This window comes from Lepidochelys kempii, chromosome 7 (genome assembly GCF_965140285.1).
Source record: "Lepidochelys kempii isolate rLepKem1 chromosome 7, rLepKem1.hap1, whole genome shotgun sequence".
NCBI lineage: Eukaryota > Metazoa > Chordata > Testudines > Cheloniidae > Lepidochelys > Lepidochelys kempii.
The window spans coordinates 27,391,509-27,405,355 of NC_136386.1; the positions used below are offsets into that span (position 1 = coordinate 27,391,509).

Genomic DNA, 13,847 nt, shown 5'->3' on the forward strand with positions numbered 1-13,847 from the left:
TACTTTTTATAATGGCTAAAAGGAAAAAAAAAAACACAAAACTTTCTACCAAGAGCGGTCAGAGAAACAGGAAGATCTTGGGCAGTTCTGGAATCAAGTTTGTAACTTTGCAGGCTTGGAACGATGGCCCCTCTACCACACAGACTGCAGAGGCAGGAACTTTCAGTCCTCTTTTGTGGGGAATACACACTTGCACTTGCACTAAGCCTAATCTTCCGGGGAGATGCCTTCCTTCTTCAAGGTTAAAACTGACTTCTATTCTCATGAATTTTATTCTGAATTAAAGGAACTGGATATTGAACTCATGGTCATATCTGTAGTCTCAGAATAATTTAAAAAATAGAGATGTCAGAGAAGGAATTCCTTCTGGAGAAGCTGCATATTTCTTTCAGGGGATCAGTTGCCAGATTGTATTTACAACAGAGATGTTGGGGGAGGGGTTGTAAACACTGGCCAGTAGTAGATCACAATGCTGCTCTGCCTTCTTACTTTTGTTCACAGTGATTTCGCTCCTCCAATCATTCCCATGGGCAGTACTTGTGAGAGGCCAGGTCTGATTACTTCCTGAATCAGTTCTCATTATTCTTTTTGAGAAAGACAAACACTTGCCAGGTCCTCTGTGGAAAGCCTTAGTCGAAGGTCACTTAACAAGTTGAGGGCTTAGTTTTTGCAGTTTTACACTCAGTTTGCAATCCCCTAGTGTGGATGCAGTTATACCAATATAAAGGTATTTCAAAACATGCTATAATGATATAAAAATATTTATACTGGTATAACTGTGTCCACATATGGGGTCACACCAATTTACCCAAATCATTATAATTTTTTTTCAACTAATTTAGTTAAACTGGGACAAAAAATTGTGTGCAGTCAGACCTTTAGATACTGGGCGTTGACAAATACTACATAGTTAGACATGAGGTGGGATAATTTGGGTGTAGTAAACATGTAATAACTCCTGAACTACTGCCAATATATAATTATACCTTTATTTAGGACTTGTCTGTACCAGAGGGGTGTAAATTTTAGTCAGCACAAATGTGTCATGCACTAACTGGCCTGTGTGGACGCTGCAGGTGCACAATAAAAGTTCCCTAGTATGTGTTAATATAGTCCCCTTTCCAACAGTACTACGTTAACGTGACCTACGCAACTTTTAGGGTGCACCAGCAGCGTCCACATGGGTCAGTTAGTGCATAACACTGTGAGGCAGGCTACAATTTACACCCTCTGATGTGGACTAATGCATGCTGTAGAAAAGCCATTACATACATTTAAGACTTTCTGGGGTATATTCTGTTCTCATACACATGTGAGAACTGTTACTGAAGACAAAGGGAGCTGTGCTTATGTATCTGAAGACAGAACTGTGCTGTCAAATATGAGGCAACCCAACTATATCATTTTGTTTATGGACTTCTTTTTCATACTAACTCTATGGTTTTCATATGTTTCATTTAAGTAACATGCATTCAAAGAGAGATGGAAACAGAGTCCAGAGAGCACACATATCCAAAGTATGAGCTATACAGTGAACTGAACCACAGTGGAACTTGTTAACAACCAGAAGACAAGTGTTCAAAAATTCAGAACTTACAGGTAGAAACAAAAGTGCATATCTCAAATGAAGTTTCCTATAGCCATGCAAGGAAGAAGAGCAGAAACCTCCCTCAGGTTCATCAGGGAACTCACGATAAGAGCTGGGCAAAACATTTTTGACTAATTTTTTTTCAATGAAAAAATGTAGATTTAGGTCCAACAAAGCAATTTGCTAATTTTTGTAGAATCCACTGAATCCTTTCAGTTGCAAAAAGAACCCCAGAATTCTGAGAGTGTCTAAATAGCTTGTTGTGACATTTTAAAAAAGGAACATTTTTACTTTTTGATTCAAAATGACTTTTGAATTTTACTTCAATTGTATTAAAAATATTTAAAGGTAAAAACTTGAAAATGAAATGAAACATTTCATTGCATGCCTAATAAAACATTTAACCTGACCCCAAATGAAATTTTTTTACCATTTCCAATTGACCGAAAAATTCAAAAAGTTGTGTGTTAGGACAACCTGAAATTAATTGCTTTTATATACTCTTTGATTTAGCTACCAAAAAAACTAGTTACTCACACATTTCTCCTTGCCATGCAGATACGGGAAACCCTTAGATACTACAATAACCGTGCTAGACAAAACACAAAAACTTTCATTGACTTCCATAGGGCCAGCATACGACCTGAAATACTCAATCCAGCAAACACTTGTGCAAGTGTGTAACTTTTGCATATCTGACTAATTGCACTATCGTATGAGCAAGATTACACATCTGTGTAAATATTTTCTGGATTGGGGCCTAATACAAAAAGATGGATAGACAGATTATAGAGCAGTTAATAATAATACTCTTTGGTATATTTAGAACTTCTCAAGCTGTCTATCTACTCTGTTCTAGTTCCTTTCTAATTTTAGTATTTAACATCCCCCTAAGATTAATTTTTACATACTGAAAACAAAGCTTGGGGTCAATTTACCTCTTTAAAAATCTCTTTACAAAATGTAATTCATCCATATATTTTCTTTTTCTACTGAATTTAACCTATCTTTACTTCTGTGTCTGACACTCTCTGTTGAAGTATAAAATACTGATTGAAGTCTGGAGCCAAACCCATTTGCAAGGTTATTCATACTGTAATACACTGAAACAAATTAGTAAAATATACACTAGGAAAGATGGAAACTAGGAATTCTACCAAATTAGCTTCCTTTCAGAGCATGCAAGAAAGAGCTAGATCTAAGGTGGGCACTGTTAATCCAGTTTTCGGCCACCACAAAATGTGTGGTGATATTATTTAGTGAATTAACATCTGCAAAATGAAGGATACATGCTGCATTTAAAAAAAAAAACATTTTGAATAGCACACTGGACTTCTTCTTAATCACCTTTTAAATTAAAAACCTCTCTCACAAGAATGCATATTTTTGAATAAAATAGGCAACCACTTCCTTTGGTCATTATAATGACCTTTTTCTTAATCAGTGTCTTTTATTTGAGGTTTGGCCAAACTGTTTTAATACTTGATGATTCATGAACAATGTGTGAGGTGTTCTGCTTGAAGATTTTTAAGTCACTTTTTTTGCTGCCCAGTATAAAACTATTTATATGTGCCCTTATTAAGCTCTATGCTTTGATTTTTTTTTACCCCTGAGAAGTCCCCTATGGGTTAGGCAACATTTGCATTTAACATGACTTGGCATGCGATTATAAAGTCACAGTGTAGCAATCTGAAAAGGAGTACTTGTGGCACCTTAGAGACTAACCAATTTATTTGAGCATGAGCTTTCGTGAGCTACAGCTCACTTCAATCTGACTCAAGAGGGACTGAGTGGTGTCTTAACAACTGAAAATCTCAGGTCTAAGATGATGAGAATAGGGTGATCAGACAGCAAATATGAAAAATTGGGACGGGAAGGGGGGTATTAGGAGCCTATATAAGAAAAAGACCCAAAAATCAGGGTTGTCCCTATAAAATCGGGACATCTGGTCACCCTAGATGGGAACTTAGTAGATACATGCTCCATCTTGATAATGGGTAGTAGTGGAGGAGAGTAAACAACTGAAACAGCATCCTCTGAAGTTCCAGTATATTGCAGGGAACTGTAGCCCGAATCCCCAGTGGAAAAGTACTGTAGCAAACAATATACTTTGTGACCAAATTCCAAGGACTAGAGTGGCAGAAATAATCTCTCCCTGACCAAAGTATTCTGGCATGAAAGGTAGCAATCAGGAAAAGAATGAAAATTTCTAATTTAAAAATTTATCAAAAGTCTGTTGTGTTCACACCCTTATGGACAAACACTACAGAATTTAATAAGAAATCAGTAAATTTTTATAGAAATTCCATAGGGATTTATGGGAACGACACTAAGAATCAAGGATCTGATTCAAAAGTCCATCTCTGTTCTCCAAAGCATTTTAGGCAGATGCTTAACGTTAGGCACATAGTTAAGTCCCATTGAACTCAATGGGACTTTAGCCCGAGTCTAATGTTAAGCTTGTGCCTAAATGGTTTGATGAATAGATATGTGCTTAAGCATGTGTGTAAATGCTTTAATGAATTGTGATCATATAGAAATGACCAAACAATGAGATTTTATAGACCTATAGATATGCAGTTATATTGAGCCATCATATCTCATTCTAAACTATCCTATAAGGTTTTTTTTAATATAAAAATTATGTTCTATCTTATGTAAGACTTTTCCATACAGATTTTTAAGTTACTAGGAAACTCAGACACTACAGACATACTGTAGTAGTTCTATGGAGAGCTTGGTTATTGTTGTCAGTTCTCTAAGGTTCTGGACATTAACATTAAAAATCATTTATGGTCTGAAGTAATTCCTAGTACACTCAATGGAAAGACCCTCACTGTTGTATTGGGAACTCATATAACACTGAAATTTCCCATGATGCTTAACAAACAGAGGGCCAGTAGCTGAGGACTTTACTCAGCCACTGACCCAAGTAGTGAGTTATTGCTTGGTGTGCAGACGGATTGCCCAGGCTGCACCAACCTTTAAAACAGCACAGACTATTCCTGCCACTACTCCCCCAAATGTGGCCTGCCTGCTCTGTGGGCTTGTGCACATGGCTGTGGTACACAGCCTCTCTCCTCCTTGACCCCTTTGAGTGATATGTTCCTGCAATGGGGGACTAGTCCCTTCACTTCCCCAAATGGAGGTACTGTGTCAGGCTCTTGCATGGGCCATATAAGTAAGTGGAGACCCCTTGAGTCCCCCTTCTCTCCATCTAATGGCAAACGTCAATGGTAGTTCTTCCAAGCACAGGCTGAGGAAAAAGCCACAATGTAAGGTTCTCAGCATTTGGTTCACAGATGAGACAACTGTCCTGCCCTGAAGTGCTTACAGTCTAGATAAGATAGGACAAACACAAGACAAACCCAGAGAAAACAGTTCCGGAAAGGGTGAGGATTATTAACGATGAGAAGAAGGCAGGAGGGACTGTTTGAAGAGGGATTTCATACCCTTATGTCTGGAAAAAATACCTTCCTGTTCCATCCATTTACATTAAATCATGCAAGAGGACTGAGTGTTCAGTTAATATGCACTGCACTGCCCTAAAACACACTGCCTCAGGATGTGAGTGTGAGGCTGCATCCTTTCTCCATTTAAATCTCTTCTGTCTGGCCTTTAAACCATTTATTTCATTTGCATTTTCTCCTAGCTATATGGTCCTGATTTGTCTCTTGTAGTACTTGTGCTTTGTGACCTGCATTTATTTTGTGACTTTGAAATATCTTTTATTGAGCTCTGCTGGACCCTGGATTTGTAGAGCACTTGGAGATGTTCAGTCATAAAAGGTGCTTGTAAAAGAAAACTCCTAGGATTAAGATTAAGAAAATGTGACTTCTTTACTCTCTGAGAAGTGAAAAAGAACTTCCCTTTCAAAAGAAAGGCTCACACATAAAAGTCTATTATTTAAGACTTTAATCCAGAAGTTCTTAGGTTATGGTTGGCAATGAAGACCAGTTATTTTTGACTGATCATTCATGCCAGCTGGCAGTGAGAAACTGCCATACTGTAAAATTTCCAGCAATATTGCAAAAGCTGACAAGGGTAGCCATGTTGCTTAAAATGGTGTATGTGTGTGGAGAGAATGGGGGAAGGGGGTGGGAAGAGCAGGAAATATACAACCTTCATTTTTCAAGTAAGAAAGTAGTAGGGGCAAATAGATGTGTCCTATACAGTAAGATCCCCCTGTCTAAGTAATGCAAGAAAATCATTTTCATGCCATACCTGTATTTCAAGGATTCTGGCAACTCAAAGACATACATATGTGCATGTTTTACAAATAGTACAGAAAATGTATAAACTGATGACATGGAAAATATGGAAATAGTACAGGGGAAGGTGGAACCAAAGAAACAGAACACAGCTTTATGTCACATGACTACCGAGACCAGGTGAACAGAACTTTGTTTTAGATCATATCATCAGCTAGATCACAGTTGAGTAGTAAAGTGACATGTATTTGATTCATTTCACTGAAAAAAAACAAAACACCCAGGTTTACAATTTTATTTGCATTCTCAGAACCTTATTTGGGATTATGTAAAATTGACAGCTGCTTATAATTATTTTGGGTTTCAGCTGAAATAATTAAAAACATCTGCCTTTATCTTAACACTACCAGACTTAAACCCATGAGCTTGGTTTTACCTAACTTCAAAGCTGAAAACAAAGAATAAAAGAAACCTTTGCATATTACTAACAAATTTCCAGTGATTCATTTATATGTACAACCAGTTATTCGAACAGCCTGCAAACCTTTAATTATCTTTTAAATATATGTAATTTAGAACTGCTAATTAGATAGCAATTTAATGCTCTCACAGGGATTCAGATGCTCTGTCTTTTTAAAAATGTAAACTCCAATAGGAATAATCATTGGCATTCAAGTGATTGATTTTTTCAGTTATTTAAATGAACATGAGGCATTTACACTGTTCAAATCATTTAAATATTCTGCTGTCAGCTGCAGCTGTAGAGTTTTACGGACTCTGAATAAAGCAAGGGTAAGTGTAGGTTATCTTACGTTCCAGGCGGGACTCCCCAGAGAGGAATGAGATTTGCTGCTTATGAAAGGCTAACACTGCTTAAGTGGGGCATTAATGTTTCCTCTGAGACTTGGATTTCTCTGTTTTCTATATTTGGAGAAACAAATTTTCCCAGAATTTACAGCTCTGAAAGACTTAATACTAGTTTAGCAATCTTTAAATACACAGGTCTTTTAGCTATATACAATATATCATGGCATTTAATGTTTTAATTTAAACTCATTGACTTACTCTGGTAGCCAAACTGCCAACATATTTAGGTGAGGGTTTTATAGTACATGTAGAGCCTTTGTTTCCTGAATATACCTTCCCCTATTAGGACCAATCTTTAAAATAAATTACATAAAGATGTGCATCATTTTGAGGAAAGCAATTTATCAATTAGACTACATATCACAATGATAGAAAACATTATTTATGTATAACCATTCCAAATACCATCATTGCTAGCATTCCTAAGCTAAAGCTAAGAGTGAGTTTCAGTTTCCCCATGAGGATACAACAGTTTGATTTAAACTTAGACATGTTAAAAAATCCTTAGTCAAAACCGAGTAAGAAACTGAAACTCTGGTGCAGCAGTATTTAAATTCTAACTCATCATGGATTATATAGCATTTATCTATGAGCCATGACACATTCATGATCTCAAATTTAGCAAAAATAAAAAGGTAGAATATGATGCTTCTCAATTCAATATTATAGTGGTCATCTGTGAAAAACAGAGAAATTAAGAGGCTCTCCTCCCCAAATGAAATTTTGTTAGTGTATTCCACCCCATAAAGCAAAATCTCTCATTCCTTTTGTGAACAACAGCCCAGATTCTGATGTCAATTACAAGGGAAAAGAACCAGAGATTCTATGCAGTCCACTAGGGACTTCACTATTAGTGATCAAATTTCTGTGGAAGGTGCTCAGATACTGTGGTGATGGCCGGCAGTACAAATCTCTAAAATAGACAGATAAGATAGTTACACAGGTATAAGCCCAGAGTAACTGTATTCACTACAAATTAAATGACCTTTCTGAATTTCACTGTAACCCCTCCATCTTCTCTTCAAGAACCACTTCTCCTGTGACACTACAAAAACTGGCTAACCAGTAATGGCTAGGCTGAGGGGTAATCAGGTATTGTTGATGTTTATATTTTTAATTATTATAAAAATTGTATACAATTTGATTGTAATCCTCTCTCCAGCCCTTAGTATGGCAATTGTCTTCATAGACTGGAAGCTCTTCAGGATAAGTACTATGTCTTCCTGTGTGTGGACAGCGTCTAGGACAATGGAGGTACTCATAGAATATCAATAAAAAACCAACAATATAAAGGCATAAGTGTAAATGGGATAGAAATCTTTCCTCAGGTGTGCAAATTTCAAGAATCCATAAGGACTAGGGTAAGCCAATTAACACTGATTTGAAAAACCTAAATAAAAGGATCAAAATCAAATGTATTTATTGTTAAATCAATGATTCCTAGGTTCATACAAATATGAAATTGTGCATGATTAAACAGAAGTAAAACAACTTTGTTATGCAAAATAAAATTCTGCATTCACTACAAAAAATAAGGATTTGTAATAGAAATATGACAGACAGCAGTGATCTTATAGAGATGCCCAGATAAAAAACAAACTAACAAAATGGATAAGATCTACTTCTGATCTCATTTACACAAGTAAAACTTCAATAAAGTCAATGAAGTTACTCCTGATTTAAATTGGTCTATATCAGATTTGGAGAGTTATCCCCATCAAAAACTAGTAATGTCTTACACATATGAGGCACCTTCATCCAGAAGACTCCGAAAAGTAGATAAGGGGTTGTTGCACCCACAAGTGAAATGAAGCTATATAATGTTTGTAAAACCATATAGCAGTTCTGGGAGGGGAAGAGATTATTTCACCCAATAAATCTTCCAGTTGTCTATGACTAGCACCTTCTATATTAAATATGGATGTATATATCAAATATCATAGTGTGCATGAACTTTACAGACACATAAGGCAGGGGCCATCTTTTTGCTATGTGTTTGTACAGTGCCTGGCACTACTGAAATATAAACAACAAATAATAAAATAGTAATAGACTCTCTCCCAGCCCTGAAAAGCTTGAAATTTATATCAAAGAATAATGACACTAGACCATGATGAGAACAAGAATAAACAATGGAAAGGGAACAAAGCCAAGAAAATAATATTATTTGCTAAGGAAAGCAGATGATACAATTTGCTTAGTTTCAGATGGTTGTTTTTTATGGTCTTTTTTTTTTTTTTAAACATGTTGTCCTTTTTGGACCAGAACAGAGATTAGTGGCAGAAAGAGGTGTGAAAGAAGTAAATTTTAGGAGGAGAAAGAGGCTGCTTTCAATACATTACTATACAGTATACTACTGTGTTTGCATCAAACCTAAATACAGTATACAAGATTGCATGCAGAGTGCAGTAATATCTTGATTTTCCTGACTCAACTTCCAGTTTGCAAATTTGGTTTCCCCTTTAGTTTTGATTCAGAATGTTATTTACTTTTCTTTGCAAAATGTATGAAGCCCTTATAAATATATACAGTATTCTACAATAATAATTTAAAACACTGCAGTCTCACTACTGTAAGCTCTAGTGTGTTGGAGCATTTCGGTAGTTTTCTTAATAGGGACATTTTTTCTCAGCATAGAAGCACTCACTATTTATTTTTCCATACTACAGTACAAAAACCACTCTCAAATATATCAGAAAAAGGAAATATATACTTTTTTCTTTTTCCCTTTTTAAGAAATTCCAGTAAATATTTGTTTCTGCATTCTAATACTGTATTTTGAAGTCAAGAGAAACACATTAAATATCAGTTTTAGCTTTCTCTTTTTTACATAAATGTAACATACTAAAAACAGGTGTGATTCAAAGTTACATTCATATCTGTTTCGAATAAGGAAAGAATTGGCACTGCCTAGTCCCAGTGCCCATGAGGTCCACACTTGGCAGTGCTAGGGTGCCACCTAATGGCAATTCTTCCTCAATTCATCACTGGTTTATAACCACAGGGGAACTGGAAATTGCATTTTTCTGACTCAGTGCTCAGAAAACAAATCATTATGAAATGGATAGAAAATGGAGCTGAAAAACTAGCAACAAGGTGTTGAATTTCAACACTTCACACAGGCACATTCTCAGTAAGCACTACATAGAGCAGAACATTAGACAATCTATTACTAATTACATTGTTCCTATACTATATTGCCCTCTTCTAAGGCAATGTCTCCTGGTATTCCTAGTGTGGGTGCACTGGCTATGAAAGACCTGGTTTCGTGTGACAGAGCTAATGACAATGAATGTAACCGAAGAGAAAAAGTATTCATCACAGGAAGAGAATGAAAAATAAGAGATGGCCTGAAGAGAGGTGGGATAGGAAGGAAAAACAAAGGGAAAAGCTGTTTCTCAGAGCTACAACTGGACTATTCCACTCCGTTATTAAAACCTTTGGTGGAGCAATGTAACTAAATACAGGTACACTGCTCCTGGAATAGTTCAGTCAGCTCCCCTGCATGACCACAATGGTCTGTGCAAACATCCTTGCAGCACTGCTTTGGAAGCTGCAAGTGAACATTTTCCTGATAATTTAAAACCTGATTTGACCTCCTAGAGGTCACAACTCAGTTTCTTTCCCTGCAGGGTGCCCAGCAGTGATTGTTCCCACTAACAGTCTACACAAAAAACTCCAGTTATATTAAAATGAAAGCAAAGTTTATTCAACAAATGGGAGAAAATAAAGAGAAAATCACTACCACAATGAACAACAAAAAACAGTTAGTGAAATATAAACCCAACATGACTAATCAGTACGAGAATTGTACGTAGCAAGGCTCCACACTGAATGGCAAAAGATACTCATTAAATAAGATAAAATCCTTACACATTACAAAGCGTCCCCTCCCCAAACCAGCTGTTGCTAGCCTGCCTGTCTTTTCAGGCACCCACAAAGGGAGTTTCTCAAGAAATAGTATGCCTCTCTTTCCCATGTTACTCCAGAACTTAACAGATATGGCTCATTGGAGTTAGCCACTCAGGAATCTCTGAGTATAATAGCATTACATCATCTCAGACAAAACTAATGATAATCTAAACCAGTTTGAATCCAGCTGGTACATTGTTTGATTGGAGGTAACCCCAAATTATGCAGAAGTTTTAGCTAATATCCTCTGTTAATTATTTAATTCCAGTCCTGCATGCATGTCACAATCTTGATTGCCAGGAAGTTAATGGGAATTTCCCCATTGGCTTTAATGGGACTTGGAATTGGCCACAATAATTGTGATTTTCTTATAAAAAGAATTACATCCATAATGGCCCAGCCCAGCCATCACTGCATAAACAAAAGCCCCACTACAGTCAATGAAAGCTTGTCAATATGCAGTGATTACAAGATGCCAATTTTAAAAAAGATTCTTCCAAAAACTGAAAGGAAGATAGACTGAACATACTGTATTGAGCTCACTCCAGCTGACAGCTTTCAGGCACACTTCCCAACATTTTGATTTTAAAAAGAAGGAAGATTGTATAGGTAATGAGATAAATACACCCAAAATGTCCAGTGATGAGAGGGGTGTTGATGGTAATGGATTCATTTCTCCCATTAAAAAAATACCGCCACATCTTAACTCAGGAAGGTGGGTAACACCATTTGCCAGACTAATTTACATTAGGCTTTCTTGTTGGATTTCATTACAATTTGTTCCTTAAATTCTACTGCATAAAGAATGGATAAGATATAATTTCTAGTATAGTGTTTGAAGTCAGTAATTTTCAGGAGGAGGATGGGAAGGTGGGGTGTGCGTGTGCATGTTTTAAAACTCTTGTAGGGGGGCTTTAAATTATACAAATATATTGTGCGAAAATACAGGCCATGAGGTGCATTCCATGGGACAAAAAAAAAACAAAAAAACGCTCTTCAAAAGTTTATTTAAGAACCAAGGATGAAGTGATGGTTATCTAGAGAGGGAGGTGAACCCTATCAAACAACAAAATCTCTCCTCACCTTTTTTAGAGCATCTTTTCAATTAAAGGAGCCGATGCCATATCCTTAGCATAAGGCTGGGTATCAAGAAAATGAATCATCCCCTCAACAAAATATTCACCTCAATACACAAAGAGAAGGGAAATACTGACATGTGATAAGTTCCAAAAGAAGGAACACCCCTGCCTCCATACCAGGACCTCTAAAAAGTGGATAAGAACAGAATACCAATTATTCCAGCACTGAACCCACAGCAGACAATTAATAACTACAAAGGTAACAGAAATGTTTAAATAACTAGTTAGTGCCTTCTTTTTTTCTTTCCACAAAATCTACAGATGTAGAAAATATAGGAATTTTAATTCATTTAATGAAAGTATTTAACCTAAGAGGTTTTTTTCCTCACTTTAACCATCTCTTTTATTTCCCCTTTTTCCAGTCTCTCTCTCTTCCACTCATTCCATCCATGTATCTCCACATAGGTTTTTTTTTTTTTCTAATTTCTGCTGAGTGATTCCTCCTCCCTGGCCTCTTTTGCCATAAGGATTTCCACTGACACCTTTACCTTCCTCTGCAAGGCTCGAAAGGAGATGTGGACTAATATGCTGACACTTAGGGCTTGTCTATAGAGCGGGGTAATGCGGACTATGGAGGTGTGACTTCTGAAGCGCACTAACGTGCTGCACATTGATTGGTCCATAAAGACCTGCTAGTATGCATTAAAGGTTCCCTGTTGCACTTTACTATGGTGCAGTACTACATTAAAGAGCACTAAGGAACCTTTAGTGTGCACCAGCTCAGCCTACATGGACCAATTAATTCTTAGCACATTAGTGTGCTTTAAAAATCACACCCTCTAGTGCACATTATCCCATCATGTAGAGAAGCCCTAAGAAAGATGGGAACCCAGGACAGGAGGGAAGTAGGTCACTGTTCTCACACTCTCTCCTCCCGTACCATCTTATCATCTTCAGTGAAGAGTTAAGTTGAGGGTGGGAGGATGCAGTGACACCAAGAGAGCTGAGTCTTATCCCAGATCAGTAGATTCATGGCTTCGACCCCATCCACTCCCTCTTTGCAGTGAGATGCATATACTGGAGAGTGGGTAGTGGAGGTGATGAGTGGGGAGAGGAGATAGTGCTAAAAAAGTTCATTAACAAAACCCCACAGCTTGTCTGTTGTGAAATTTTCAAGTCCAAAAATAAAAAATCTGCCAGGGTGCCATGGAATGTGCATAGCTATTTCACATTATAGAAGTAGCTGGATGAAATCCGGGGAGTTCTGCCCTTTACTTCAGTAGGGCCAAGATTTCACCCTCAATCTACATGTGTTAGACAAGAGATCATCATCATTAGTACTAATCTGTATTGCAGCATTGCCCAAAGATCCCAGAGAGGTTCACTGTCCTATATACTAAGTGCTCTACATACACACAGAAAAATGCAATCACTGCCTCAAATAGCTTATGGGGTAATTTGAGACAAATATTCAACAAGAGTAATGAACAAAGGGAGGAAATGGGTGGAGGGAGGACACAATGATAATAAGATCATGCGGTTATATAGGTCAGCTATGTGCAGAACTTGATGGTTGCAAATTGTTTGAATTTAAAAAAAAATATCAACTACGCTGACTGTCATCCAACGTAACCGCTATTATCTGGTTGATTTCTAGAGAGAGAGGGTTGGACCACAGTAGTAAAGTATGCAAACCTCTTATTATAGGGTAGAACAGAATTCTTTGGTTCATCATTACATGTACATGTGAAATTCTATCAGTTCAACTCCAATAATGAGGAACAAGATCTGTGCTTTATCACCGTACTAGCATTCCTGGCTAAATTCAAGCATTTCCTTGCAACTTCCTCAGTTAATAAGGTTTGTTAACTAAAAACAGGTGGAAAAGGAAGACATACAGGAACACTACAGAGGAAACCCTGTTTATCCAAAATACGTTACAGAAAATGGTTAAAGATCAATTCACATATATCAAACTACGAGCCCTTTAATGCAGCCAAGGCCAATGAAACCAATTAAGTGTTAGTTGCACACGTTAAAGCTACCTCCCAGGCAGAGTTCACATTCATGCTCAAACCATGCAAGACTTTTTAAAACAAGAATGAAACCAAAAAACAAACATTGAAGCGAAATTTTGTCACGGATCAAAAACTGGCTAAGAGTCAGGGAACAAAAAATAGGAATAAACAG

General features: G+C 37.0%; 1 protein-coding gene across 5 annotated transcripts in view; it reads right to left on the bottom strand.

Moving 5' to 3' along the window:
- CACNA2D3 (calcium voltage-gated channel auxiliary subunit alpha2delta 3) overlaps positions 1-13,847 on the bottom strand; it is a 724,110-nt gene that overhangs the window by 156,622 nt on the left and 553,641 nt on the right. The gene's annotated exons all lie outside the window — the stretch shown is intronic.